At 39.0% G+C, this 6452-nt stretch overlaps 1 pseudogene; it reads left to right on the top strand.

Annotated features, from left to right (window-relative positions):
• The first annotated feature begins 4901 nt into the window (after nt 1–4901).
• On the top strand, nt 4902–5858 carry LOC121039062 (olfactory receptor 8S1-like; annotated as a pseudogene).
• Nucleotides 5859–6452: the final 594 nt, after the last annotated feature.

The following is a 6452-nucleotide window of genomic DNA, read 5'->3' as shown; positions in this document are numbered from 1 at the left end:
GCCTCCCTAAGACAGACTCCGCTGAGGTTCTGAGTGATTCCATTGCTCTTTTCAGTAATGAATTCCTTAGAACTTTAGCAAAGGGAGGGCCTCATGAAGAACACAGTCAGATGATGGATACTCCAGCCATAAATAGTAAAACTACTTAACATGCACAAGTCTTTTTTCTTTCCTTAGTAGGTGTGAGGCAGTTCTGGCAACTTCAGCTAATTTACTCTATTGTGTGGTTGCTTCCATTGCACCCTTTCAGGGACCTAAAATTTTAAATTATGTGATAGAGCTACCATTTAAATAAGTCACCCTTCTCCCACAAATACCTTTAGGATATATGTATTCCACAAATTCCTGCTAGTATATATTAACTGTATCCTGCTGCCCTTTCAATGAATAAGCTATTTCTTCCTACAGAGATGCCAAATTTTCCTACAGTCCTGAGGTCTAACCTATGTTATTGGTCTAGAAGCAATGAGGGGAAGTTAGGACAGACCCTGAAGAGGACACACATCATCTTGTGAAACATGTGCTTCAGGCAAGGCTTTTTCATCCAAGCAGTGTGAGAGTGATGGACTTTGATAAAGAGGACTGGGAGAGACCATCACTTCTGAAAGCCTGAAGAGGGACGCCTGGGTGGCGCAGTCGGTTAAGCGTCCGACTTCAGCCAGGTCACGATCTCGCGGTCCGTGAGTTCGAGCCCCGCGTCGGGCTCTGGGCTGATGGCTCAGAGCCTGGAGCCTGTTTCCGATTCTGTGTCTCCCTCTCTCTCTCTGCCCCTCCCCCGTTCATGCTCTGTCTCTCTCTGTCCCAAAAATAAATAAACGTTGAAAAAAAAAAATTAAATGAAAGCCTGAAGATTTAAGACAATATGTATTCAGGGTTCTCTGTCCACCCAAATATTCACATTCCTGACTGCAGGGTTTAGTCCCTTCCTTATCAAGGCCTTTACTTTAGCACAGGAAACCTTCTAGAGCTGCATATTTAGATTTCTTAATGGCTCAGCTACCTTAAGATCAAATCTTGAACTTTGTTTTCGTACAGTCTCCCCTTCTGCAATGGGAAATAAGGGTTTTTTCAATGCTTCCATATAATATTTTTGGATTTGCAATGTACCCTAAGTTGATAGCTGACTGATTTGAAAGTATCATTTCCTATTTCAGGGCTTCTAGCTCAAGTGACAAATGCTTGGTTCTCCACAATCTTTATAATTATCATTATCCACATATTTTTGAATTGCTGCAGCTGCAGCCAATACTTTCACTTCCATATGTACATCATTCAAATCAAAAGAATCGTAGTAATTGGATGTTAAAGGGGTTATCCCCATAGTACTTACCCCTAGGAAAAGTCCCTGCTGCCCCTTAACTGGCAAGGGATGTATTACCAAAATCCCACTGTTCTCTAGAACCTCATCTGGTACCATCTTCTTTTGCATTCTCCCAGAAGCATTTAATGAGACACGGATTTGGGTACTGGTAGAGTATTTTAGAGAGGATTCAAAGTAAGGAAATGGGAGGCATGAGACAAGAAAGAAAAACCAATAAAGGATGTGTTAATGATTTTATAATGGGAAACTAGAACTCAATCTCACTGGGGACCCTCAGAAAAACCGTGTGATACATAACTCAGGAACTTTCCTCCTGGGGCATTTATCCACTGATTTCCATTTCCTATTGTTTAAGTTTGATCCTGATGGCCATTAACTCCATGAACTTCTGGGTTGAGTATGCGTGCTTGGAGCAAGATCCTATTATTCTAGAGATTATCCTCTTTTGTAGAAGTAAATTGATGCAGGTACTTGATCTGGGAATCTATCACTATGCAGATGAACTCAAGTGGTTCCCAGAAAATGTGGCTGGGATATAAATACTATATATTCATATATGTAAATATGAATATACCTAATTTTAATTTTATAAAAACTAATGTAAATAAAATAATTTTAGTATCCACATATGTTTCCTGCAGGAAGACAATCTTCTAAAATGGACTTATAATCTAACTTCCTTACAATTCTATTGCTTATGTTTATTTAATAAATTGACAGGGGGGATGAAAATCACTATTAAGCATTCTAGTTTGAATGATAACATTATAGTATATCATAAATAAGTGGGCATTATGATTTATCATAATATATTGACTCAATACATGATACATTCAATAAGTAAATGCTTGCTTAAATGAAATCTTAATCACTAAGCATGAAAATTGTTATATAGCCATCACATGGCTAAAGTATATATGGATTCATGTATATGGGTTAATCACACCAGAAAAAGTTGACTGGGCAGTTTGGACAAATGACTAGTTATGAGATTTCTTTCCTTTATTATGATTTTTTACTCATTTTATCTTCAACTCACATGTACGCAGCAGATTTACCTGGGTGAAATTGCTTTAGAGTGTCAAGTGAAAAATATTTGTTTTTTACAAGGAAGACAGTTAAAAAAAAAACATTGCCTTTTCTGTCCCCTGTGAACTTCCCTATCAAGAGTTCACATCTGACAGTTTTGGTCTTTGCTTCAACCTATAAGTTCCAAATGCCACACTTAAGGGAACCCCATTGGTACTCTTTACTATAAAACCTTCAAGTTCTGACTACAGGGAATAATTGGCATTGCATCAACCATTCTCTGGGCTACTGTTGCCTGGTAGTCAATCCTCAAGGTACCTAAACTAAGCAGCTTTGAGGATTACTTGGACCAAAGTATTCTATATATGGCTGAGACAAGGTTTTTGGAAAACAGAGGAACAAATGAAGAGGTGGCAGGGTGGTTGTGTTTCAGACAATTCGAAAGAAAAAAAATTCCCTGTAGCTATTTCACTCTAATAGTGAAGAATATGAAAAAAAATATTATCAGTAGAATTTTATAACCTCAGTCATAAAATCAGGTATAAAAAAGTGCCTTCTCCCAATCATTTTTCATTCTTAAAAGTTGAATCAAACACAAGCCCTATAGCCACATCAGGGAGTAGACCATCTGTTGAAGAAGATGTACAGGTAACATGCATTTGGGTATTGGAAATGGAACAGGGATGTGTTGATGGCTGATCAGTTGAAAAGTAAGCACTCAAAGTTAACCTTGGTCAGGTTTTGAACTTATTGGGAACAGGGCAACAAAGGAATGGCAGGAAGAGGAAATCCACTCAGCCACTGTATAAGTCCTACGAGTGACCCAAAGATCCAATTCTAACACATCTGACCAATGCTAGAACTGATGGATAACATCCAATGTTCAAACAGGCAGAGTATTTTTATAAACCAAACCTGAGTGTTTGGGCAAAGTCAAGGTACAGTGAAAGGTGTTGGTACTAGAGTATTGGGAAGTGTCTCAGGATGAATGTCAAAGGATAAATCTAAATATGTGCATGACTGAATGCTCTATTCCCCTCTTTAAGAAGCCTTCTTAAAATGGACAGAGGAAAGTTATTTAGGAAGAATCTCTTCTTGTGGTAATTCCAGAATAATTTAGAAGACCTGCCAAGCTCTCAGAGTTCTAGGATCATGGGCTCCTGAAATTCTGTCCCTACTTTACCTCTTTTCTGCCTTGTCTGAGTGAGTGATCTATGCCATGGACACTGGCAAGGTACTCCTTTATATGACCTCTTCCTTATTTGCCTGGAGGTCTGGCCGTTCATGGAGCACACATCCATCCCAGAAAGTGATTTCTTTCTGGGGCCACAAGTTCACCTTCTCTCTCCTTTAGCATCTCTCAAGTCTGGCTGCTTTTTTGTTCTGAGTAACATTGCCCTCAGTAACTTTAAGGTCTTTAACCCTTGAACATTTCAATGTGATTCCAAATCCCAAACTCTTTCAGGTGGGAGATGGAAAAGGAGAGTATCTATCTTTAGTGATTTCAAAATAACTTTATTATACTCCTTTCAGTAAGGAACAGGAGCAGTAGTGGCAAAAATAACTTTAACTCTGATAGGGGATAATTCTGCATGAGGATATTTGTTTTAGGCCACAATTGTAATCTCAAATAACGATGACAGTACATTAAGAAATAGTGTACAGGTTTTTAAAATGCACTTAACATATGTTATCACATTTAATTCTCCTAACAACTCTAACAGAGGTGTATTGTTATCCTAATTTTCAGCAAGGAAACAGAAGACAAGGACAGTTATGTAACATGCACAATGTGGAGCCAGGATTTGATTTTAGTCTGACACAGGACCCTACATCCTTAGTCATTGCACTATTATCTACCCATATTCTAAACTCTTAACTATTAAGAAATGCCCACGTTTTACTAAATATGCCTTTCTACTTCTCAATCCTGATCTTCCTTAAATGTCCTTCCTTTCCATGACTTCCTAGAGAAATCATACTTATCCTTAAATTTTTCTTCCTTTACCTTACATTAGATGACATTAATGACTTCTCTCTTAATCAAACTTAAAGTTCCCATTTCAGTTACTCATATTCCAATTTAATTGCTTGTCTTTATTTTGTATTCTTCTTTCAACTATGACATTTTTTAAAATGTTTATTTATTTTTGAGAGAGACAGAGACAGAATGTGAGTGGGTTAGGGCAGAGAGAGAGGGAGGCACAGAATCCGAAGCAGCCTCCAGCCTCCAAGCTGTCAGCACAGAGCCTGACGCGGGGCTTGAACTCACAAGCTGTGAGATCATGACCTGAGCCAAAGTTGGATGCTCAACCAACTGAGCCACCCAGGTGCCCCTCAACTATGACATTTTAAAATGTAGGCATCAAATCTTATTCTTTATTTTCCATGTGACTGACACAAAACTTGGCCCATGATGGAAGTTAAGACATATTTTCTGAATGTTTATGATATTACAAAAGAATCAAAGCAATATGAAAATTGGTTGGAGGAAAATAGAAACTTCATTGCCATGCTTTTCATAATCATATTTAGGGGCCATCCTTTTTAAATGGCCTTGGGGAACCACACCACCATCACAGGGTTTATCCTGCTTGAACTATCTGCTGACCCCCACATTCAGACTCTGCTCTTTGTGCTTTTCTTGGTGATTTATCTCCTGACCCTAATAGGGAATCTGACAATGAGGCTGGTGACCAAGGCTGATTCTTACCTCCACAGCCTCATGTACTTCTTCCTAAGTTTCCTCTCTTAGACCTCTGTTTCCCTTGTTACTGTGCCCAAGATGTTGGAAAACCTCCTTTCTAAGAAGAAAACCATCTCCTTTCTAAGAAGAAAACCATCTCCTTTCTAAGAAGAAAATCATCTCAGAAGAGGGCTGCCTGGCTCAGGTCTTCTTTGTATCTATCATGGCAGGGACTGAAGTCTGCCTACTCTCAGAGATGGCTTATAACCACTATGTTGCCATCTGCCACCCACTGCTCAATGGCCAGGTGATGAGTAAACAGTGGTATTTGCAGCTAGTGTAGGGTTCATGGAACCTGGGCATTCTGGACACACTCATTAATGTCCCTTTGGCAATGAAAATGGACTTCTGTGATAACCATACCAGCCCACACTACAGCTGTGAGCTGCCCTCTCTCTTCCTTCTCTCTTACTCAGATGTTTCTACAAACCTCTTTGTCATATTCTGCTCTTTCCTCCCACATGGCTTTGTAACTTCCCTGTCAATCTTCTCTTACGCCCACATTATCTCCACCATCCTGAGCATCACCTCCACCTCTGGCAGAGGCAAAGCTTTTTCCACCTGCTCCTCCACCTTACCACAACGATCTTGTTCTATGGCTCAGGTCTTCTTCATTATTTCATTCCAACTTCAGAATCCCCACTCTGGATCTGATCTCGGCAGTATGCTGTGATCACTCCCATGCTGAATCCTCTCATCTGCAGACCAAAAAATAAGGAGGTGAAGGATGCTCTGCAGAGAACACTGGGAAAGTATTTATAAGGTTTCCAGTGGCAGAATAAAGAGAGAGGATTATGGGTAATTATAATAAAAATATGCGGCAAGACATCGAGTGAGTTGACATTAAGGGGTACTTCTTGACAGTTCATGATGTCCAGTTTGGCAAAATTAATCAGAAAGGATTAAGAAAAAAAACAAAGACCTATTATATGATGGATCATTTAGGTCAGTCCTACTTGAAAGCAAAAAAAAAAAAAATAATTGATTAAATATTCATGTAACACTATAAAATTTTGCTTAGAACATGTTCATCGATATTTCTCATTTATTTTCATATATATTAAGATGAGTGATGTAAATTAACTATCATCACTTGTAGTGGAGTTTGAGAGCCATGGTTTTCCTAAATGGAAAATTGCCTGAATCTCTGAATGAGAACAGTCATAAGTTCACAGGGCCACTGGGTAATGAATTCTGGTTAAAGTTGCAGGAAGAGAAATGAGTGAGTTACCATAATGGGGCTGAAGACTTCCCAAACATTTGTTTTTATAGAAAGCTTAAGGTGGGAATAGGCCTGTGGAAAATTGCCCTCCTAGAGTAACTTTGCAAACCTGCTAACCATTTCCTGGGTTTAAG

Source organism: Herpailurus yagouaroundi, unplaced genomic scaffold (assembly GCF_014898765.1).
Source record: "Herpailurus yagouaroundi ecotype Mexico unplaced genomic scaffold, PumYag 166, whole genome shotgun sequence".
Taxonomy (NCBI): Eukaryota; Metazoa; Chordata; class Mammalia; order Carnivora; family Felidae; genus Herpailurus; species Herpailurus yagouaroundi.
Note: the sequence above shows the minus strand (reverse complement) of the source record. Positions and strands in the feature narration are given on the sequence as shown.